This window comes from Amyelois transitella, chromosome W, assembly GCF_032362555.1.
Source record: "Amyelois transitella isolate CPQ chromosome W, ilAmyTran1.1, whole genome shotgun sequence".
NCBI lineage: Eukaryota > Metazoa > Arthropoda > Insecta > Lepidoptera > Pyralidae > Amyelois > Amyelois transitella.
The window spans coordinates 9,933,131-9,959,127 of NC_083536.1; the positions used below are offsets into that span (position 1 = coordinate 9,933,131).

The 25,997-nt window shown below is 36.6% G+C and overlaps 1 pseudogene; it reads right to left on the minus strand.

Annotated features, from left to right (window-relative positions):
- Positions 1 to 507: 507 nt before the first annotated feature.
- Positions 508 to 25,997, minus strand: LOC132904174 (uncharacterized; annotated as a pseudogene).

Consider the following 25,997-nt stretch of genomic DNA (forward strand, 5'->3'; position numbering starts at 1 on the left):
TTATAAGTTTCACTAAAAATATTAATATTATCGATTTTGATTATAAACTTAACAATGTGTCATTAAGTAAGGTCATATCAGTAAAGGACTTAGGCATAATCCTTGATGAAAAGCTCTGTTTGGATACTCACGTTCAAAATATTACAAACAAAGCATTTAAAATGTTTGGATTTGTCCTCAGATCTTCCGTTGACTTCAGGAAATCATCAACTTACCTGTATTTGTACAAATCTTTAGTAAGATCACAACTAGAATATGCGGTGTCGGTCTGGAATCCCTACTATCAAAAATACATTACGGCGATTGAGAAAGTTCAAAAAAAGTTTTTACGCACCATGCATTATAAATGTCACCGACGCTATCTTAGCTACTCTGAACTGCTTTCCAGGTACAATTTGTTGACTCTCGAATCAAGACGTAAATATCTTGAAGCGGTCTTGCTATTCAAAATATTACATGGCAAAATTGACTCTCTTAACATTGTTAACAAAATTTCATACACTGTCCCTAGAAGATGTGTCCGGCGTGCAGCCCGCTCTCGACGGCCACTCTTCTATTTCGCCATTTGCCGAACAAATTCTGGTCGGCGTTCACCTATGCGTTGTATGGTTGAGTCCTATAATAAGTTTTTTGATGGAAAACTTGACATATTTGCTTGCAAATTGTATGAATATAAAAAAACACTCACCTCAATTTTATGCACACTGGATGCAAATTCATCTGTAACTTATTAGTAATTTCTGTTTATTTCGTAAATTCTTTATTAAGTACATTTTATTTTTTGTCAACACCTCTTATAAATTTTCTTATCTTTTCTATCATCTTTTTCATTAAAACTATTAATTTTAATCACGCAGCCTGGTTGACCCTCTTGTGGCAACTTTCTGTTTAAAAATTAATATTAATCTGTGAATAACGCTGTGGGTTATATAATTACTTACTCATGTTATATTTAATTATAAGTTATTTAAGACCTATTATATAACTGTTTGTTGTTCCTAAATAAATAAAAAAAAAAAAAAAAATATTCTTGTCCCACAGTATAGCATTTGTGTCGTCAGCAAAAATAACTAATTGTATGTCAGGTTGCGCTAAAGATATATAATTAATTAAGTCATTTACAAAAATTAAAAAGAAAATTGGTCCTAAAATTGAGCCTTGTGGGACACCTCTATTTACTTTTACCATTTTAGAAATTTGCCTTGAATTTATACAGTCTCCTTTATTATCGGTTACTTCTACGTACTGTTTTCGATTACTTAAATAAGATTTTATAATATTAAAAGGTTTCCCTTGTACTCCATAGTGCGCTAATTTCATTAATAGGATTTCATGATCAACCGAATCGAAGGCAGCACTAAGGTCTAAGAATACGCCAGCTACTTCAAATTTTTCATTTAATTTTAAGGTTACATCGTCGATAATTCTATCAATGGCATCTGATGTTCCGATCCCTTCTTGGTAACCAAACTGCCTTTCGTTAAGTATGTTATTAACTTTGAGGTGTTTTATAATCCTTGTTTTAATATTTTTTTCAAAAATCTTAGAAAATATCGACAGCATTGCTATAGCTCTGAAATTTTTAGGATCTGTTTTTGCGTGTTTCTTGTGTAAAGGTATTATTTTTGCAATCTTTAATTGGTCCGGAAATACTACTCTGTCAAGAAAGTAGCAGGAAAAGATCAATAATACACAAACTGTTTGTTATTCATCCAAATTTATTTTATCACCTTCAAAATATGCTCCTTTAGAAACGATACACTTACGCCAACGAATAATCCAATCATCAAAACATTTTTTAAACGCTGTTTCCGGAATTGAGGTCAGTTCTCGCCGCGAATTCTCTTTTATGTCTTCTACCGATTGAAAACGGGTGCCACGAAGTGGTAATTTGAGTTTAGGAAAAAGAAAAAAGTCGGCTGGAGCCATATCTGGTGAATATGGTGGTTGCTCGATGGTATTTGTTGAGTGTTTGGTTAAAAATTCGTTCACAATGATGGCCTTGTGCGAAGGTGCATTATCATGGTGCAAAATCCAAGAATTTTCTTTCCACAAATCTGGCCTTTTTCGTCGGATTTGCTCTCTTAAACGCCGCATAACACTCAAATAATATTCCTTATTTACCGTTTGACCTTCCGGCAAGAATTCCGAATGCACAACACCGCAAAGAAAACAGTCAACATGACTTTGACTTTTGAACGACTTTGGCGTGGTTTTCTCGGTTTCGGTTCAGTTGGAAGGCGCCACTCCGAAGCTTGTTGACTAGTTTGCATGTCAACCTCGTAAACCCACGTCTCGTCACCAGTAACAATGCGTTTCATGAATGTTGGGTCGGAATTGACTCGTTCTAGCATGTCCTCAGCGACTCTCATGCGATTGAGTTTTTGAAAAAAATTCAGGTCTTTTGGGACTAGCCGAGCGGCAACATGTTTCATACCCAAATTATTAGTTAAAATGGTACGGATCGACTCGTGAGATACAGAAAGTTCGGTGGCTATCTCTCTCAAAGTTGAATGAGGATTTTCAGTCACTATTTCCTTCACTTTTGCGATGTTAACTTCAGTTGCAGACGTTGATGGCCTACCAGAGCGAGGCAAATCTTCCATCACATCTCGACCGCTTTTGAACGCTTTGTACCACTCATAAGCACGAGTTTTTGATAAAGTCGATTCACCGTAAGCCTTCTGTAACATTTTCAGTGACTCCGAACACGATATTCCATTGGCAATGCAAAATTTAAGACAAACTCTTTGTTCGATGTTTTTATCCATTATGAAATTAGCAATACACACTAGATATGATATAACTAAAAATAGCACTGTATTTAATGTAAACAACAGATGCAACTCAAACTCCGCGCCAAAATGGAAAACAGTTGTGCCAATCTAACAACAACAAAAAAAACAAAAATTTGAATTTGGAACCATAAATAAATAATCCATTCCCGATACTTTTCTGACTGAATGTAAATCTAGGTCAAAGCATTGATTACAAAATTGTGTCAGAGGTTTCGCTAATAGGTCAATGTTATTTTTTATCTATACTAATATTATAAAGCTGAAGAGTTTGTTTTGTTTGTTTGTTTGTTTGTTTAAACGCGCTTATCTCAGAAACTACTGAACCGATTTGAATAATTCTTTCACTGTTAGATAGTCTATTTATCGAGGAAGGCTATAGACTACATTTTATCCCGGATTTCCTACGGGAAACGTCAACAAAGCAGGTGAAAGTTGAATGAGTCGGCCATCTGCGAGCTTTCCACGCGAACGCTGCGCAAACCAACAAACATATAGTAAAACAATGTACTAAAGATGTGAAGTACTCATTTTTTGCCACAAAAAAGTCCGCGAGAGCATATATCTATCTCTTAAGGTTTACTTACAATAACCACTTTTATGTTCATTTTTTAAGATTATTTTTTCATTATAATCATAAGTTATTTTGAAACCAATTTTCTTTAATTCAGTATTAATCCTTATCCAAATAAATATGTTTATTACTTTCGGCTTTTCATGTAGACTAAAATTGCCATTTACAGTATATAAATCAGACGAATAGGTTTTGAGTTATAGTCGTAATAAGCAATTTGCAGCGAAACATTTAATACGGACAACCTCTCACCCTAAACGCATATATACGGTCTCCGTTCGGTCGCGGGTAATGATGTGGGCCAAGTCGTCGCCAAGTCGCATAACAATTAGCAGCTATAATTGATAAAGCCGAGGAGGATGTTTGCAAAAATAAATATGATGCCCAAAATAACTATTCCACGCGGACGAAGTCGCGGGCACAGCTAGTAATAGATATTGGAATGTCGTCATAGCCAGAAGATCTTTTGTCTTCCATTTTTTTTACAATATTTATTATTTCAGTCTCTGTCACTCTTTGGTATTTAAAATTAGAGGGTGTTGATTGTGAGGATATCCTCTGAGCACCCTCCTATATATTCTGATATACTTTATTCTGTAAGCATAGATGCTGGAGTCATTGTGGTTTCTGTCTAATATGCACAAGACTCTTCATTTTGCTTGACGTACGTAAACCTTTCGTGATCCATTGTACTTTTCCATATTTGTTCCTATTGATTTTCTTTTTCTTCTTTTTATAGTACTTTTTGAATACGTCAACAATTTTTTTAAGAAAACCATTTATACCTAATTGACGCCAGTCTATTGCAGATATTTCCTGTCTAAAATGTTTGTTATTTCTCTCACTAAAATATCGCTTTTCAATATATACTGCGTCTTCCCGCCACTTGTCGGTTTTATCAATCTCAAGGTACATCTGCGTGATTATACAAGCATGACCATCTGACAGACCGTTGTGATCCACTTCAGTGTTCAATGTGATATTATCTGGTAGATTAGTCAGAACATTATCAATGCAAGATTCAGTGTCATTTCTAACAAATGTAATATCAGTAACTAAATATTTAAAATTGTAAGATCTTAATAAATTTAAAAATTCAATCTTTTCATTGTCATCTTGCAGGACATTTACATTGAAGTCTCCCGCGATTAAACAATTTTTATCAAAGAAATGCTGTAAAAATGATTCAAATTTTTCCATAAATATACTGAATTTGGTATTGTTGTTATAACAGCAAAAAATGTATGTATTCGTTTCTATATCTCTTATTCCACATATTTCAAAATGTTCCATCTCGCTTAAATGCTTACAATTGACTTCTTCAAATTTCCTATCTTTTCTTACTAGTATTAATGTCCCTCCTCTCTTTTTTTTCGTTCTTACATAATAGGTTGCTAAGTCATAATTTGTTAAGCTCAGCAGTGGAATAGAGAGAAGATTAAGAAAATGTTCACATATACACACTACACTAGGCTTATCATCTAAGTTTTCTAAATATATTTCTATTGAATCCTTTTTCGTATTGATTCCACAGACATTTTGATAATAAATACTAGTTAATTTTTTCTTGGACTCATTTTGCTCGAAAAAACTGGTTATTTTCTAAAACACCATCACCTTTTACCAATTTAGAAATAGAAGAGGCTTCGTTACTAAGCTTTAGTGGTTTGAAATAGTCAAGGATGGCTTTTTGTTTCACTACTTTTTGTTTTTCATTAACCTTCCTTGATTTGAAATAGTCTGTAATTTTACGTTTAACAATTTTTTTATCCGAAGCCGCTGATAAGTCATAAGTTTTACAATTTTCTTTATGAAGTTTCGATATGTTTTTTATGAATTTATCAACATATAAGTCATAATCAATTTCAGTGTTAATTTTAATACTCATTAATTCAATATCCTTATATTTGTTGATGTCAATAGGAATAAATTTACAATTTTTATAATTATTTACTAACACATTCAATTCATTGTTTAACTTTCTAACATTTAAAAATTTATTATATGGTACATTGAGTAAAATTATTTTGTTATCTTTAAATTTTAAAAATACATTGCACAGTTCTGTGATTAAATTATTGTACGTCTTGTGAAGACAGATCACAGTGACACGAACTGTTTTGTATCATCTTTTCTACCTGTGTTTCCGCAATAAAGAGATTTGATTTGATTTGATTAAAGTATATGGATTTTTATCCGAAGTACCTACAGATAGAACAATTATGTCATTCTTTGATACATTTTTGCAACTGCTTAAAATTTGACTTGAAGTGGCATTCGGCTTTATAAATCCACAAACTTTGTAAACATTATTCCATTTCCCGCATCTAGTTTCTTTTATTTTTGTTGCTAGTCCACCAACTTCTTCTCCGTCAAAAATGAGTATCCTCGGATTGCTTTCATCTATAACTAATGACGGTTTTATATAATTCTGATCTATGCTCAATGATTTATTTTCCTTACAATTCATTGTTCTACTGGTTTCAGAAAGATTGAGATGTACGATTGTTGATTTTATGTCCTGCGATATGCATTTCTCTAGTGCAGACTGCTGCTCAATTTCTTGAGTAAAGTCTAGACGTGTTTGATTTATAGATTGTCGACATGCTTTAGGAGTAGCAAGTTTTTTCTTTTTGGTGTTGGAGTTACTGCTACATACATTCAGTCAGAAAAGTATCGGGAATGGATTATTTATTTATGGTTCCAAATTCAAATTTTTGTTTTTTTTGTTGTTGTTAGATTGGCACAACTATTTTCCATTTTGGCGCGGAGTTTGAGTTGCATCTGTTGTTTACATGAAATACAGTGCTATTTTTAGTTATATCATATCTAGTGTGTATTGCTAATTTCATAATGGATAAAAACATCGAACAAAGAGTTTGTCTTAAATTTTGTATTGCCAATGGAATATCGTATTCGGAGTTACTGAAAATGTTACAGAAGGCTTACGGTGAATCGACTTTATCAATAACTCGTGCTTATGAGTGGTACAAAGCGTTCAAAAGCGGTCGAGATGTGATGGAAGATTTGCCTCGCTCTGGTAGGCCATCAACGTCTGCAACTGAAGTTAACATCGCAAAAGTGAAGGAAATAGTGACTGAAAATCCTCATTCAACTTTGAGAGAGATAGCCACCGAACTTTCTGTATCTCACGAGTCGATCCGTACCATTTTAACTAATAATTTGGGGAATAATGAAACATGTTGCCGCTCGGCTAGTCCCAAAAGACCTGAATTTTTTTCAAAAACTCAATCGCATGAGAGTCGCTGAGGACATGCTAGAACGAGTCAATTCCGACCCAACATTCATGAAACGCATTGTTACTGGTGACGAGACGTGGGTTTACGAGTTTGACATGCAAACTAGTCAACAAGCTTCGGAGTGGCGCCTTCCAACTGAACCGAAACCGAAAAAACCACGCCAAAGTCGTTCAAAAGTCAAAGTCATGTTGACTGTTTTCTTTGACTATCGCGGTGTTGTGCACTCGGAATTCTTGCCGGAAGGTCAAACGGTAAATAAGGAATATTATTTGAGTGTTATGCGGCGTTTAAGAGAGCAAATCCGACGAAAAAGGCCAGATTTGTGGAAAGAAAATTCTTGGATTTTGCACCATGATAATGCACCTTCGCACAAGGCCATCATTGTGAACGAATTTTTAACCAAACACTCAACAAATACCATTGAGCAACCACCATATTCACCAGATATGGCTCCAGCCGACTTTTTTCTTTTTCCTAAACTCAAATTAGGTACCACTTCGTGGCACCCGTTTTCAATCGGTAGAAGACATAAAAGAGAATTCGCGGCGAGAACTGACCTCAATTCCGGAAACAGCGTTTAAAAAATGTTTTGATGATTTGATTATTCGTTGGCGTAAGTGTATCGTTTCTAAAGGAGCATATTTTGAAAGTGATAAAATAAATTTGGATGAATAACAAACAGTTTGTGTATTATTGATCTTTTCCTGCTACTTTCTTGACAGAGTAGTATGTGTGTAAATTTTTTGATTTTCAGTTCACAGTCTTTAAGTGTATTTCTTAAGAATGAATTTTCCTGAAGGATGTTGGCTATTTCGTTGTCTGCTATTTGTAGTTTCTCCTTTAGTTATTCGTTCTCCCTTCTCAATTCTTCAACTTTATATTCATCCGTTAATGGTATGTCCGGACAGCTTCTATTAAAGTTGCCTAAAATATCGGATTCTTGATCTTCCAGATCTTCCTCCGCTTCGTCAGATAAGGATTCAAATGAGTTTGATGTTTCCAAGTTTACGATGTGCTTATTATTATTTCCCAATATGACATTTTCAACAGATGTAGAGGATATACTTTCAGGTATTTTTTTCAGCGGGGTGATTATTGAGGCGTTCGCGAGCATAGGAGACTGCGAATTGCTGGTTGAAGATTTGCATGGTTTTCTTTCATGTAACTTATTTATACACCTATTGCATTTCCAGTCTGATTTATCTTCTGGAGTCATAATTCGAAACCGACAAAAAGCAATATTAGCACAATCTGTGTGGTACAATTTATTACATACAGAGCAAACAATTTTCCGTCTATTTGTTATTTTTATTCCGCATTTTGTGCACTCCAACTCCGTCTTAGTGGATTTTTGAGAACCATCCATTTCCAAAATAAAAATCACGGATTAAAAAAACAAAGTTATTATATACGTGGTACGGGGTGCGTCACTTATCTTTACGTCGTAACTTGGTACAGGGTAGTGGCAGTCGCAGTCGCAGCGCAGGCGCACGGCGAAGCGGGCGGGTGACTCACGCTAGTGAGCTCGGTCCGGGTTGTCGTAGGTCAGGTTCACGGGGCGCAATTAACGTATTTTTTCGTAATTAATCTGTTAATTACTTCACTATTTCAACACTTTTTGCAATTTTTAATTCACAACACGAATTACTGATTGTTATATTTTAGATATTTCACAATATTATAATGATTATCAACAGCTTTGTGCAGACTTTGAATAAAAATACTCGCAGCGGTTTAGTTTTGTTGAGCGCCTATCGACAGCGCGCGCGCGATTATAGATGAGCAACATGGATTTGTACCTAGGCGATCAATTGTTACTAACCTACTATTATGTGTGAACCAATGGATAGATAACCATAATAATGGTCAACCAACAGATGTGATATATCTTGACTATGAAAAGGCCTTTGACCGTGTACCCCTCAAGAGACTCATACACAAATTGGAACACCTAGGTATACGAGGGAGACTATTGGCTTGGATTAGCAATTTTCTTACAGGAAGAACTTTTTGTGTTAGAGTAGGAGATATTCTGTCTAGCCCAAGAGTAGTGCTAAGCGGGGTACCGCAAGGATCTGTTCTGGGACCTTTGCTCTTCATTTTGTACCTGACTGACTTAAAGCAAGTGTTGCAACTTGAATTTTCCCTGTTTGCTGATGATACTAAATTGTTCGGCAACCCTACCACCCAGTTCCAGGATATTCAAAAGGGACTTCAAGATATTTTTGATTGGACTACAGACTGGCTATTATCCCTTAATACAGATAAATGTACTGTGCTACATATAGGGAAAAGGAACCCTCGTAACACTTACTATGTTGGTAATCGGCAACTGAAACAGGTAGAATCGCAAAAGGATCTCGGCGTCACAATAACATCTGATTTGAAATGGGAAACGCATATTATTAACATAGTGAAAAAAGCAAATTCTATGCTATACTTAATTCGAAAATCCTTCATGAGTCTAACACCGAGAACATTTGTGAAACTTTATAAAACACTAGCTGTGCCCGCGACTCCGTCCGCGTGGAATAGTTATTTTGGGCATCATTGCAGCCCTCAAGGGTGAATCATTTTGACCGTGTTTTTTTCACATTTTCCATTATTTCTTCGCTCCTTACAGCTGCAGCGTGATGTTATAATGCCTAAAACCTTCCTCGATAATTGGTCTATTCAACACAAAAAGATTATTTCAATTCGAATCAGCACTTCCTGAGATTAGCGCGTTCAAACAAACAAACTCTTCAGCTTTATAATATTAGTATAGATTTTGACTACAGTTTTGTCTATCAGTCTATGTATTATAATTATTAGCTTTTTATATCGATTTAAAAATGACGAAGTTCCATACAAACTTGCACCCCGTATTTCATACCCTTGGGATAGAATTTCAGGATAAAAAGTAGCCTATATTCTAATCCAGGTAACTAACTATATCTGTGCCGAATTTCGTTCAGATCCGTTCGGTAGATTTTGCGTGATGCGCGTACAAACATACAGACAGACAGAAGGACAGACAGACAGACAAAAATTCTAAAAAAAATGTTTTGGCTTCTATTGACCCTAAAAAGACCCCTTAAATTTTTTTTTCTTAAATATCTTCAATGTACAGACAAAGTTCAGTTACAGTTTTATTATATGTTTGGATATTTGGATATATAAGACCGTTGTTGGAGTTTGCATACATTATCTGGGATCCCTTCTTCAAAAAAGATATTAACCTAATAGAAAAGGTTCAGCGAAGAGCAACAAAACTAGTAAAGTTATTGAGAAACAAACCATATGAACAGAGGTTAAAGGAACTGAATCTTACAACCTTGGAGCGTCGCAGACAGAGAGGCCGCCTGATCGAGACCTATAAAATATTATCAGGACATTATGATGTACCTAATCTGCAATATCTGTTCAAACTCGCGGGAAGCAATAGATTAAGGGGTAATTCTTTGAAATTATATCGCACTTCAGCAAAGAGGAAACCCAAGGAAAATTTTATATCAAATCGTGTAGTTCGAGACTGGAACCGGCTCAATGAGAGTGTTGTCACTGCACCTTCGGTCAACAGTTTTAAGAATAGATTAGATACATACATACATACATACATACATAAACTCACGCCTCTTTCCCGGAGGGGTAGGCAGAGACTACCTCTTTCCACTTGCCACGATCCCTGCATACTTCCTTTGCTTCATCCACATTCATAACTCTCTTCATGCAAGCTCGGCGGTTTCGGGCACTTTTGACCTGACCCTTCACCAGGACGTCCTTAATTTGATCAAGATATGTTCGTCTAGGTCTTCCCACCCCGACCTTTCCCTCCACACTCCCCTTGTATATCTGCTTAGTCAACCTGTTTTCATTCATCCTCTCCACATGACCGAACCATCTCAACATACCCTTTTCTATTCCTGTAACTACATCTTCTTTCACATCACAACATTCCCTTATCACGTTGTTCCTTATCCGGTCACTCAATTTCACACCCAACATACTCCTTAACGCTCTCATTTCCACTGCATTTATTCTGCTTTCGTGCTTCTTTTGCCATACCCAACTTTCACTCCCATACATTAATGTCGGGACCAACACGCCCCTGTGCACAGCCAGTCGAGCCTTTTTGGATAGTTTCTGACTGCTCATAAAGGCATGCAAAGCTCCATTCACCATGTTCCCCGCGTTCACTCTCCTTTCAATATCACTATCACACTTGCCATCTGATGTAAACTTTGATCCTAGATATACAAACTCTTTCACTTGCTCAACTTTTTCTCCTCCAATCAAAATATTACATGCTGTCATTTCTTTCTCCATTTCAAAAACCAGTGTTTTAGTTTTACTTACGTTCACTTTCATTCCTTTCTCTTTTAAAGCTTCATGCATACAGTTTACCATCTCCTGTAACTCCTCCGCTGATGACGCCAGTATAACCTGATCGTCGGCATAGAGCAGACATTTGACGAGTAATTCATTCATCCTTAATCCACTTTCAGACTCTTTCAAATCTGTCAAACAACTATCCATAAATAGGTTGAACAGCCACGGTGACGCAACACATCCCTGCCTAACACCTTTCTCAATCTTAAACCACTCAGTGTGCGCTCCGTTTATCCTGACACAAGCACTCGAATCCTCATATAAGGATTTCAGTGCTCGTATCAAGAGACTGCTCACCCCATGCATAGAAAGTGCTGACCACAATTCATTCCTCTCAACTCTGTCATAGGCCTTTTCCAAATCCACGAATGTGCAATAGACTTTTTGACTCTTGGCTAAAAACTTTTCGGCTATGCACCGCAAAGAAAAGACCTGATCAGTACATCCCATTCCCTTTCGAAATCCCGCTTGAGCATCCCATATTTTGTCATCAGTTTCATTCCTGACTCTATTAATCAATACCTTAGCATACAATTTGCCGACGACGCTAAGCAGGCTTATACCACGATAATTTTTGCAGTCCAGTTGTGACCCTTTTCCTTTGTAAAGTGGCACAATAACAGCCTTACACCAATCTTTTGGTACTCGGCCGCTTCTCCAACACAAATTGAAAAGGCAGTACAACTGTCTAGCTACGACGCCTTTTCCTGCTTTAAGCATCTCGACCGACACTCTATCATACCCGGCAGCCTTACCCGCTTTCATACTCTTAAGTGCTTCCACAATTTCAAACATTTCAATTTCGCCTTCCATCTCATTCTCTTTTTCTTCGCTATAGCAGAACTCTTTCTTATTTTCTTCCTTTTTTCAAATAAACTCTCAAAATAGTCCTTCCATATCTTTAGCACACATTCTTCTCCTTTCACAACGCTACCATCCTGGCATCTGATCCTAGTCAGCTCTCTGGTTATAGTTTTTCCTCGGGCTGACCTTACGGATTTCCAGAATACTTTCAGATTTGACTGAAAGTCTTCTGATAGCCTTTTATCAAAATCCTCTTTATACTCTTCTTTCTTTCTAATCACAGCTTTCTTAACCAAATCTTTCATTTTTTTATATTCCTTGCGTGCTTCATTCACATCCTCATCTATAACCTCTTGCATTCTTAAGTTAGCTTTTGCTGCTAACAAATCCAGCCATGCTTTCTTCTTTAATCGCACAAGTTCTTGCACATCTTTACTCATCCACGCATTTTTGTGATTTTTCCCTTTCCTTCTTTTACTTACACCACACACTTCAACAGCTACTTTCACAATTCTTTCTTTAAATTCCTTCCATCCATCTTCAGTATTGCTCCTCTCATCTAAATCTTCAATTTCATCCTTCAGTCTATTAATATACTTCTTACCTACATCCATATCTTGCAAATTTTCTACTTTCACTCTTTCCAAAGCGCTGGTTTGCTCCCTTACCCTGTGCCGCCAGCGATTGAAGATACCCCTTATCCGGGATATCACCAGTAAATGGTCCGAGTCAATGCCAGCACCGCGATATGCACGGGTATCCAGCACTTTGTTCTTCAATCTTTCATCTACAATCACAAAGTCTATCATACTTTTTAAAATACCTTCCACTCTTGTATAGGTGTGGATCTCTTTATGTTGAAACATTGAGTTCGACACAAAAAGATCCCACTCTAGACAAATTTCTAATACACTTCTTCCATTATCATTCACCTTTTCGTCACCAAACGCACCAAGCACCTTTTCATATCCATCACGCTTTACACCCACCCATCCATTAAAATCACCTAACATAATAATCTTCTCATTTGGCTTGGTAACTTTCAATACTTCTCTTACACTATTCCAGAACTCCTCGTTTTCGCTTTTTGCTGATGTTGTACCCCTCGAACCCACATCCCACGGTGCATAAACACCTAAAACGAAGATCCGAGTGATTCCAACTTTCAGCCTAATCCATAGAAGACGAGGGCTGACACACTCATACTCATTCACACACTCAGCCATTCGTGCAGAAAGGATTAGACCGACCCCTTGACAGCCTCGGCTGGTACTGGAAATTCCAGACCAATACGCCGTGTAAGGGCCGTGCTGCGTCGCGTCGCATCCTTTCCGCTTCGTTTCATTCACGCACAACACATCCAACCGTCTTTCACCCATCATCTGACATACTTCCTCAATTTTATCCTTCATTCCTCCTCTTACATTCATCGTCGCAAAGCGGCTTTCAGCAGACCGCATACCGCTCCCGCCGGGAACGAGACGTGATGGGGTGCGGACACCATCGCCGCCATTTAGGTGCTTTTTACGGATCATCATGCGATTCCCACGAGACGCAAGGGAACAATTTTGTCCGCCCCAGCAGAGCCCCGCATGCCAGGGTAAGGCTAGCCATTACCTGGGGGTCGCCCAACCCCATGGCGGAAGTGGCACGCTCGAGACTAGGCTCGCCCCTAGCCATGCATCCATCGGCGCGGCAGACCTTAGATTGGCATAGATTAGATAAAATCTCCAAAGTTTTGGATACACACGCATCAGCTTAATAAGCTGCTAGTGTGTTATAAAATAAAATAAATAAATAAATAAATAATACTATTTTGTCTTTTTTTCCAACCTTTTGATAATATATATTATTTCTTTGGGTGAATTTCTTCTTATTCAGGTTTAAATCTTTATTCTTCTCTTGATCAGTCTTTATATCCTCTAATGTAATAAAATTTACCATTTTCAAAATATCTTCTTCAGTTTCATATGGTTCCAGAACGGCATTTCTGCTTAAACTGTCTGCTTCTATGTTATATTTTCCTGGAGAATATATAATTTCAAAATTAAACTGTGATATATAATAAGTTAAATCTCCCAACTCTTCATCTGTTCTAGCTTTTATATTCATTTTTCTAGTGGCTTATGATCTGTAAAAACTTTAAATCTTTTTCCAATAAGCCAATATTGCCAATATTTTAATGCTTCTTTTATTGCTAAACATCTATATATATAAAACTCTTCCGTTACTGAGTGACTGACTGACAGACAACGCACAGTCGAAACTACTGGTCGTAGACAGCTGAAATTTGGAATGTAGGTTCCTTGGGATATGTAGGGGAGCACTAAGAAAGGATTTTTGGAAATTCAACCCCCAAGGGGGGGAAAAGGGGTAAAAACGTTTCTATGAAAAATCTTATTCCTTGGGTTTATAAATTTGAAACTTGGCATGAACACGTACATAGGCAAGTAAATATGTTTGACATTATAAGTTTTTTCAAACTACCCTCCAATCGTGATTTAGGGGGTGCGATTGGGTGACTGATTTATTAACGCACAGCCGAAACCGCTCAGTATAGGAGTCTGAGATTTTGAACAGAGGTTCCTTTAGTAACATAAGTGAGCACTAAGAAGGGATTTTTGAAATGTCAACCCCCAAGGGGGGGAAACGGGATAAACTGAGCCGGGGCTGCGGGAAAGTTCTAACGAGATACCGTGGCCCCGGAACGCAAAGGGCAACTGAAGGAACGAGGTGGGTTTTAGTCAGTAAAAGTCTGACACTCCCTTCCGTTCCACCCAGAGCGGGAGAGGTCATTTGATGATTTCCCATCCTTAAAAAAAAAGACTTTGTATGAATATTATATTAAGAATATATAGTATTGAATCATACCTTCTTAATAGGAGTCAATATGTAGAAGTAAATAGTTTATGTTCAAAATCAAAGAATGAAGAGGTTCACAGATCTGAATCTAGAATAAATAGATTCGGAGTACCTCAAGGAAGCGTACTGGGGCCACTGCTGTTTCTAATTTATATCAATGATCTTCCAAAATATATACGACATAAAATGGTTTTATTTGCTGACGACAGTACGGCCACAATCAAATGTGACAATACGAATGAATACGAATGTGACATAAATAAAGTTTTAAATGATATTATAATGTGGTTAGACTCAAACAATCTAAAAATTAATTTGCAAAAAACTAAATTAATGCAGTTTCATCAAAGAAAATTACCACCTAATCTGAATATAAATTATAATGGCTACAGGCTGGAGGAGGTACAAACAACAAAATTTCTAGGACTTTCGATTGACAGCAAATTAACATGGTCCTCTCACACTGAGCAAGTATGCAAAAAACTTTATAAAGCAGTACATGCTTTGTTCAAATTGTCAAAAAAAGTAAACATTGAAGTGGTATTAACTGCTTACCATGGTTTAGTTACACCTCATTTACGATACGGCGTTATTTTTTGGGGTAACTCGAGTGGTAATGACAAAGTTTTTAAGGCACAAAAAAGGTGTTTAAGATCGATGTGCAATTTGCAAAGTACAGACAGTTGTGTACCGATATTTAAATCACTGAAATTATTGACATTTCCATGTATTTTTATACTAGCTGTGCCCGCGACTTCGTCCGCGTGAAATAGTTATTTTGTGCATCATTGAAGCCCTGAAGGAGGAATAATTTTTCCCGTTTTTTTCACATTTTTCATTATTTCTTCGCTCCTAATAGTTGCAGCGTGATAATATATAGCCTAAAGTCTTCCTCGATAAATGCTCTATTAGACACAAAAAGAATTTTTTAATTCGAACCAGTAATTCCTGAGATTAGCGCGTTCAAACAAACAAACAAATTCTTCAGCTTTATAATATTAGTATAGATTATGCAAAAAAATTGATGTACCTACGTGAGTGCGTGTTTGAGGATGCTATTCAATCACGAAAATTCTACTGGATGGATTTTGATGAAACTTACGTACACGGGAAGAATAATGCCTGGAATAGAACATAGTTTATTTTTCTTACAAAAGTCCCCGGGACTTTGCCGGGGGCGCAGCTGTTAAAAAACAAATAAATTCTAAAGACAAAAAAAGGAAATTATAATAATGGAAAGTTAAAGTATCTCTTTGTATACAACATTTGCTATCTTGCCCATTTGCTATTTGCCCTGTCACAGCTGGTGACCCGCGGAAAGCGACGTAGAGCTGTCCGTGTGAGAAGCAATTCGTCCTGAGGTCGACTCCGGCTGCTCCAAGCGTTTGACCTTGCAATTTGTTAATTGTCATCGCGAAACATATAGCCATTGTAAGCTGAACACGCTTAAATTGAAATGGAAAGTTGTTGGGAATGAGGGGAATGCGTGGTATAAAAACAATTTCACCAGCTGCACAACCAGTAAGAATTTTAGCTTCTATAATATTGTTATGAAGCGAAAATGTATTGTGAGGGCAATGTTAAAATATTAAGGGTTTTGAAAAAATCTCTAAGTGAATCTATTTGTTTTAAGCCGTAGATAGCTCGAATTGCCCTTTTTTTTGTAAACTATAATAATACTTTTAATTCTCATGTGGCGCCATCTCGTATCGGGTAGTCAAAAAATAAATATCTAAACCACGGGAACTAAATCAATGGTGAAACGGTAAGTATTGGCGTTACTACATTGTGTGTTATTAATCTTGAGCGATGCATTGTCGCCGATGCGGGGCGCGTCAAACTACCTACATAAAAAAAAATCTTCTCAAAGATGTGGTGAAACGGTAAGTACTGGCGAAACTAAATCAATGAAAAAAAGAATTTCTAATAAATTGAAAATTTTGCCAACGGCTACAATCGTGTTATTTCTTAAATTCTCATGAGGCGCCATCTCGTATCGGGTGGGGAAAAAAATAAATGTCTAAACCACGGGAACTTAATCAAAAAACAAAGCATAATGAATTAAATCAATAAAATGCTATTTTTTTAATCATCATTATAAATATGATAATTAATTATTTATAGCTTTTTATATCGATTCAAAAATGACGATGTTCCATACAAACTTGCACCCCCTAATTCATCCCCTTGGGATAGAATTTCAGGATAAAAAGTAGCCTATATTCTAATCCAGGTTAATAGCTATATCTGTGCCGAATTTCGTTCAAATCCGTTCGGTAGATTTTGCGTGATGCGCGTACAAACATACAGACAGACAGACGGACAGACAGACAGACAGACAGACAGACAAAAATTCTAAAAAAAATTGTTTTGACTTCTATTGACCCTAGAAAGACCCCTTATATTTTTTTTTCTTAAATATCTTCAATGTACAGACAAATTTCAGTTACAGTTTTATTATATGTATGGATATGGATTAGAATTATGTATTTTTGTGAAATTGAATTCGAATTTATTTAAAAAACTTTCCGACATTAGGATGAGGGTAGATCACATCAGACCCCAATACAAATATAAGTTGGTAACTGGTGGATTTAAAACTGCCATGATGAATAAAAATGTTATCAGAATGGCTCCCATAATTTTTAATAAAATACCCGACAACATTAAAATTCTCGATATTGTGACATTTAAAAATAAATTGAAATCATTTTTGACAGACAGATGCTATTATAATATAAATGACTTTCTAAATGACGATTTAAAGGACTGGAATTAGCCACTTTGACGAATTACTTTGGGATATATTTGTATGTGTTTTTTTTTTCTTTTTTTATGGTTTGGAAGCAATTAGTTTTTTTTGTTTTTTTTTTTAATTTAGAGACTAAGTACCTTAATTATTGTACGTCTATTATAGACAGGCCACAGTGACACCTTACATGTTTATCATTTTTATATCTTTTATACCTGTGTACCACAATAAATATTTTTGAATTTGAATTTGAATTTGAATATGACAACTTTCAGTCGTCTCTTTAACATACATAATAACATACATAATTATGTACATACATGCATAACATTAATAACATCACGCCTTTAAATCCCTATTATGTGTTAACACTACCCATACAAACAGCTACGAAATTTGTCCGCGTCCATTTTCACCTAAATTCTTAACGTTAATGAGATTTACTTTTTATTATCAGGTCAACCTAATAGCCTCACATGTACGTATAACTTCGTAAGAATTTTCTTTCAACTCCTAACCGTTGAGGAGTTGTACCTTCCATCATCAGCTCATTCACATGGGATGATGACTATCAGACGCAAATACTTAAACAGATCTATGAAATTGTCAAAAACGTAATTGCCTGTAAATTTGAGGTTTGCCCTTGATTTCCCTGGAATACCATCATCAGATCCTGACTAGGTAACAACGGGACCAACTTGAAAGTATACTCTACCGAACAAAAAAAGAATCACGTAAATCGGTCCATAAATCGCGGCGTAATCGGTATGCATAAATAAAACACCCGAATTTTATTTTCTATTAACTATCACGAGTTGTCTCGATGCTCGATAGATGGCGTTGGCATCGAGATAGATCGCGCTATGGTTTCGTTACCGTCATTTAGCTAGGTAGCGTAAAATATTTTAATTTATCGTGTAATTTTAGCAGCGCCCCTAGCGGACATACGCGAAACTACATATTACACACTACAAATATTTTGATTTGAAATTATTATTTGTTTGATTCATTAACTTTTAACTTGACTTATTTAACTTATTTTACTCTCTATTTCAGTTAATTTTTGATTTGTTGATTAGATTTGATATTTTTGATAGTGATAGGTGTCGAAGGGCGAGAAGTCTTAAATATTGGTTAGTAAAAAATACGTATCAGTTGCGGAAAGCAGGATGGCACTAAATAGGATGGGATGGGACAGGATAGGACTGGACGGGGCAGGACGGGACACAACAGGTTGGGACGGGACGGAACAGAACGAGAAGAGACGGGACAAGACGGGAGAAGCCATATGAATTTAAACCAAATATAAACATAAAACAGCCCCGCATGATACTGGATAAAAAAATGGGTGAAATTTTATGGCGTATCCTTATAATATAAATACATTTGCGCGGGCGAAGCCGCGGGCATAAGCTAGTTCAATATATAATACTAGCATCAGTATAAATATGTATAGGTAAAGCCGGATCAAATATTGCTAAAACTGGTTTCGAGCAAAGAATTTTTTTAGTGATTTCGAAAGATTCTTGACACTTTTCCGACCAAACAAATTGCTGTCCTTTTTTTTAATAAATTATGTAATGGGTTTAATATTATTGATATATTTGGTATATACTTTCCATAAAAATTTATTTTACCTAAAAATTGCCTTACATTTTTTTGTGACTTCGGAACCGGGAATTCTTTTATAGCAATTAAATTGTCCTTTAATGGAGTGATTGTTTTGTTTTCGATGATATGACCTAGGTATTTCACTGAATTTTGAGCAAAACTACATTTCGAAAATTTCAATCTGAAACCTTCCTTTGAAATTGCCTCTAATAATAACGATAAATGTTTAATATGATCCGAGAAAGTCTCCGAGAAAACCAGAATATCGTCGATGAACGTTACAGTAAAATTTGATAATTTATGTTTACGTATAATGCTACTTAGAATTCTCTGGAAAATCGCCGGGGATGTCTTTAAACCCAAAGGAAAACAAGTCTGATAATGTCCTTCTTGTGTAACAAACGCTGTCTTCTCTCTATCCTCAATTTTTAATGGTATTGACCAGAATGCTGAATTTATATCAAGTGTTGAAAAAAACTTACATTTGGTTGTCTTTACCATCAAATCTTCTATCCTTGGAAATGGTTGTGATTGTGGAACCACAATTTTATTTTACTCACGAAAATCTATACATAATCTTGTTCTTTTCCCATCTTCTTTTTAATAAGCTAAATCTAATAGTTTAGATACTTGTTCTTCAATTTCCTTTTTATCTTGTATAGTGCATCTGTATGGTCTTTTCTTCTTCTTCTTCTTAGTCGTGTCACTCTTGACAGAGTGGTCGTGGTCATCATGTAGTGTTGGAGGCGGGCGCCAATGTGCGCCTTACGATGTCCCGCCATTTCTCCCTGCTGGAAGTCATCCTGCTGCACTCGTTAAGTGAACCGCCAATCACAGACTTTATTTGGTCGGTCCATCGCATGGGTGACCTCCCGCGCGGTCGAGAGCCTTCCACTTTACCCTGGACAACAAGCCGTTCTATGGATCGGTTGCCTCTCCTTGTAACGTGTCCAAAGAATGACAAAATGCGAGATTGTACTAAGGGAAATAGTCGCTGCTTAATACCGAGCTCTTGGAGTATCGAGACGTTAGTGCGGAACTCTGTCCGAGACACACCAAGCATTCTCCTCCAGCACCACATCTCTAGGGCGTCTATCTTTTTTCTTTCCACTTCTCGCAATGTCCACGTTTCAGCAGCGTACAAAAATATGGGGAAAATAAGCGTGCGCACCAGTCTGGTCTTTGTGGTCTTAGTGATGCTACGATTCCTCCATACTTTTCTCATTCTGTCCATTGCCGATTTTGTGATTGCCATTCGTCGCTTTATCTCATCGCAACATCCACCGTTATCCGAAATCAGAACGCCAAGGTAAGTGTACGATTGGACCACGTCACAGTTCGCGATTCTAGTTACTTCTGGCGAATTACTGTTAGCGCGATCCACAACCATTATCTTCGTCTTGCTGCGATTTATTTTCAGACCAAACTCGAGGCTAACACGTTCCATTTTCTGAAGTAGATCTTCCATGTGTTGGGTACTAGTTGCAAAGAGGGTGGTGTCATCAGCATAACGTAGATTGGCAATTTTGTATCCACCAATTTTCACACCGTCTGTCCAATCCTCTAGAGTGATGCGCATTATAAACTCAGTGTATACATTGAACAAGAGCGGTGATATTATGCATCCCTGGCGTACTCCGGCACTAGGGCGAAAGTTTCCTGACAAGACGTCTTCTGTGCGCACAGAGGCTGTTCCATCCTCGTATAGCCGTCTTAAAAGGTGGACTAGATGTACAGGCGTGCCCATTTGCAATAATGTGTCCCATAACACAGGCCATTTCACCGAGTCAAATGCTTTTGAGAAGTCCACAAAGCAAATATACACCGATTTGTTGAATTCTCGCGCTTTTTCGATGATCTGGCGAACAATCAAAATCTGTTCCCGAGTGCCCTTCCCTTTCACAAAGCCGGCTTGTTCTGGAGCTATCTCCTTAGATAGGTATGTTTTGAGACGATCGTTAAGGATATGTAACAAAATTTTGCTGGCGTGTGGTATCAAAGTAATAAGGCGGTAGTTGTCATATTTCTTTGTGAAACCTTTCTTGTGTAAGGGGGTAAATATGGTATAAGTCCATTCATCGGGCCAATTTCCCGTCCGCCATACTTTATTACAGATGGCGTGAAAAATTTCATCACCGTACTCTCCTAGAGCTTTTATGGTTTCTATGGGAATGGCATCTCTTCCAGTGGCTTTCCCGTTTTTGAGATGTTTTATTGAAGCTCTAACCTCAGACAGGAGAATGTCCGGTTCCAGTTCCTCAGTATTAGGGACAGTACTCGGGAAATCGCGGCAGTGCGGGTCCTGGAGTAACGATTGACAGTAGCCTTTCCATGTTTCGGAGATTTCAACCAGTTCTGTTACCACACGATTATCGCTGTTTTCTATAGCCCAGGTTTCAGTACTCTCCTAGAGCTTTTATGGTTTCTATGGGAATGGCATCTCTTCCAGTGGCTTTCCCGTTTTTGAGATGTTTTATTGAAGCTCTAACCTCAGACAGGAGAATGTCCGGTTCCAGTTCCTCAGTATTAGGGACAATACTCGGGAAATCGCGGCAGTGCGGGTCCTGGAGTAACGATTGACAGTAGCCTTTCCATGTTTCGGAGATTTCAACCAGTTCTGTTACCACACGATTATCGCTGTTTTCTATAGCCCAGGTTTCAGATGGCAAGGTTTTAGTGATAACCCGAATTTTGTGGTACATGTCTTTCGATTCGTGTCTTCCAGCATGAGACTCGATTTCGTGACAGATGGCATGAAGGTAGTTGTTGTGGTCTCGTCTACATGCTGCTTGGACTTCAGCAGACAGTTAAGAATAGTCCTCATGTCTGCTCCCTGAGCTTTCTTCCGACGTCTCTCTTCAACAAGAGCAAGAGTACCTTCGGTCATCCAGTGTTGCCGCTTGTTCGCCTTTGATTTCGTTTTAGACTCTGTTGCTGCCTGCTGGATAAGCTGTTTGGTCTTTTCCCACATGACGTTTGGCGGGTTTGGCGTACCGTGTTTTGTTTCTACCCATTCCCTCCACTTATTCTCGATGGTGAAAGTGAATTTCTCTATATCTGTGACTTCAATCCTTTTTTGTTTACAAGGAGTTCTGGCAGATTTGAGTTTTAATCGCATTTTCATGATCAAAAGTTCATGATCCGAGCCGCAGCAGGCACCGGGCATTGTGTGCGAATTGAGGACGGATGTGCGCCAACGCGATTGGATAAGGATGTAGTATATCTAATTGCGATGTCCAGTAGGCGATGTCCAAGTATAAAATCTACGAGGATGGTGCTGGAATAGACTGTTGGCCACTACCAGGTTGTTTTCATCTGCGAACTGCATAAATCTCTCACCTCTCTCATTTCTCATACCAAGTCCAAAATTCCCTACTGAGTCACTGTGTTGTCGGGCGTTAGCATGGTCTTTTACTACAATTTTTATCCACCATTAAATCAATATGAGCTTCATACCCTTTCACAGTGCCTATATCATACATTCTGTCAGAAAAGTATCGGGAATGGATTATTTATTTATGGTTCCAAATTCAAATTTTTGTTTTTTTTGTTGTTGTTAGATTGGCACAACTGTTTTCCATTTTGGCGCGGAGTTTGAGTTGCATCTGTTGTTTACATTAAATACAGTGCTATTTTTAGTTATATCATATCTAGTGTGTATTGCTAATTTCATAATGGATAAAAACATCGAACAAAGAGTTTGTCTTAAATTTTGCATTGCCAATGGAATATCGTGTTCGGAGTCACTGAAAATGTTACAGAAGGCTTACGGTGAATCGACTTTATCAAAAACTCGTGCTTATGAGTGGTACAAAGCGTTCAAAAGCGGTCGAGATGTGATGGAAGATTTGCCTCGCTCTGGTAGGCCATCAACGTCTGCAACTGAAGTTAACATCGCAAAAGTGAAGGAAATAGTGACTGAAAATCCTCATTCAACTTTGAGAGAGATAGCCACCGAACTTTCTGTATCTCACGAGTCGATCCGTACCATTTTAACTAATAATTTGGGTATGAAACATGTTGCCGCTCGGCTAGTCCCAAAAGACCTGAATTTTTTTCAAAAACTCAATCGCATGAGAGTCGCTGAGGACATGCTAGAACGAGTCAATTCCGACCCAACATTCATGAAACGCATTGTTACTGGTGACGAGACGTGGGTTTACGAGTTTGACATGCAAACTAGTCAACAAGCTTCGGAGTGGCGCCTTCCAACTGAACCGAAACCGAAAAAACCACGCCAAAGTCGTTCAAAAGTCAAAGTCATGTTGACTGTTTTCTTTGACTATCGCGGTGTTGTGCACTCGGAATTCTTGCCGGAAGGTCAAACGGTAAATAAGGAATATTATTTGAGTGTTATGCGGCGTTTAAGAGAGCAAATCCGACGAAAAAGGCCAGATTTGTGGAAAGAAAATTCTTGGATTTTGCACCATGATAATGCACCTTCGCACAAGGCCATCATTGTGAACGAATTTTTAACCAAACACTCAACAAATACCATCGAGCAACCACCATATTCACCAGATATGGCTCCAGCCGACTTTTTTCTTTTTCCTAAACTCAAATTACCACTTCGTGGGACCCGTTTTCAATCGGTAGAAGACATAAAAGAGAATTCGCGGCGAGAACTGACTTCAATTCCGGAAACAGCGTTTAAAAAATGTTTTGATGATTGGATTATTCGTTGGCGTAAGTGTATCGTTTCTAAAGGAGCATATTTTGAAGGTGATAAAATAAATTTGGATGAATAACAAACAGTTTGTGTATTATTGATCTTTTCCTGCTACTTTCTTGACAGAGTAGTATTTATCTTTTGTGAAAATGGACTTATATTTGCATATCCATTTATCTATTTCAAATTGCTTTTGAATATCTAAATGATTAACAAATATTACAAATTGGTCTTCTTCAATATGTTCATTAAAGTTTATCATATATTCTTCTTTGTTTTTCATATTTCTTCCGTTTTTGTTAGACTCTTTAATCAATTTTCCTATATATTCTTTATCTTCATTTGTTTTTAAATTGAGTACAATTTGAGCAATTTCTAACTTTTCATTTTGAGCTAATTGAAACTTTTTTATACAGTCTAGACCGACTAAAAAATTATACTCAAAATTTTCTTTATCTATTACAAAAACATCCATATTGTATGTTTTTTTTTCACACCATTAATCGTTCTTAAATTTGCAGTTTTAATAGAAATATTATTGTTACTTGATAGATTTTTTAAACACAGCAATTTAGAATTTATCAAGGAAACATTTGATCCTGAATCATAAATACCAGTTGTTTCTAGAGTATCGTTCAACAATAATTTAATCTTGATTAATGGTGGTACAATTAGTTTTTTGGATCAATTTCATTTAATTCTGTTTCTAATTCAGAATTATTAACAGTTCTTATGTGTTCTCTTTTATTATTATACCTATTATTTTTAAACCAACATAATGATTCTGGATGATAACGAGAGCCTTTGTTTTCCTTTTCACAAATTCTGCATGGTTTATAATTACTATCCTTTTCTTTATTTTTATTTCCCAAATTTCCGGCGTTATTATTTAAATATTTTTTATTTGCTAGATGTTCCAATCCTCGTATATTATTAAATAAATCTTTAGTTTCTTTTATATTACATCTAACAATCTTGTTAGCAATAAAATTTGGGAGTCCAGTAGCAATTAAATCAATAAGAGTTGATGAATCCATTGTTTTATTTATCTCCAATAAAAGCTTTTCTTTTCTTAAAGCGTACTCCATTAACGACCCTTGCTTATATTTAAACAAAATTGCAACAAAATTCCAAGTTGACCATTCCGAATTCAATGTATATTTTATAAGCATAGAACTATACCAGTCAAGACTAGAATCTTCTGAGAATAACCTTAATGCTTCAATTTTAACAGAGTCTTCCGTTATACTCATACGAGTACATTCCATTTCGAATATGTCCAACCATTGTGTTACATTTGAGGTTTTTTTATTAAATTTCTGCAAAACAAATTTCTCTGTAATTTTCTTTATATTATAAGATTTTCCAGTCTCTTTGTTACAGGCGTTGAAATTTTCAAAGAATTTTGTCATTGCTTCTTCTGAAATACAGGCCGCAGGCTTTTGTATATCACATTCCTCTAACAAATATCCTTTAAACTGCATATTTCCATCCTCATCCATATATGCTCCTCTTATCTCCGGTGTTACACGTATCCAAACTTGTCTTTTGTCATGTCTTTTATGTATAGTATAGAAGAAATCTTTTAATTTCAGGTAAACTTGAGTTTTGAGTACTTGTTCATGTAATCTTGCTGGTTGAAGTTTTTCAGGTATCAAATAAGAGTGTTTCTCAAATTCCAATGAAGTAATGCAAAGTACGTTTGTTTTTGGGTCATTTTCTATCGCTTTCATTACGAATTCAAATCGTATTCTCTCCATTGTGTAAAGGTTAGCGATATGTCGTTTTATAATGATTGCTCTAAAAAGAGAAATTTATTATTGAAAAGTAGAACGCAAGATAAAACACTAAAACAAAACAACTTAAAAGTAATATTCTTACCTAAAAAGAGAAACGACATATAATGCAATTATTTCACTCTAAAATAACAAAATATGGAACTTATTTATTTTAACTAATTTATGATATTTTGTAATTCAATTTTATAGTTTGAATGAGAATATTTGAATTATTTTTACCGATTAATCAATTGACAGTGACATACGTCACAAATATTCTAAAATCCTATGATGAACCAAAGAGTTCATCATATCTGATGAACCAAAGAGTTCATTACATTGACATTAGCGACTACCCATGTAGTTTTTCCACATCCGGGCACTCCGTTCACCCATGTAAATGTTGGGACCGCCAAGCATTCCAGCCTGTTGCCTTCTGTCAGATCCCCGAAGATGGTTTTAGCCATTTCGAGGATTCTGTCTTCCAGCATTACTCTGGTGCACTTGGCGACCACAACCAT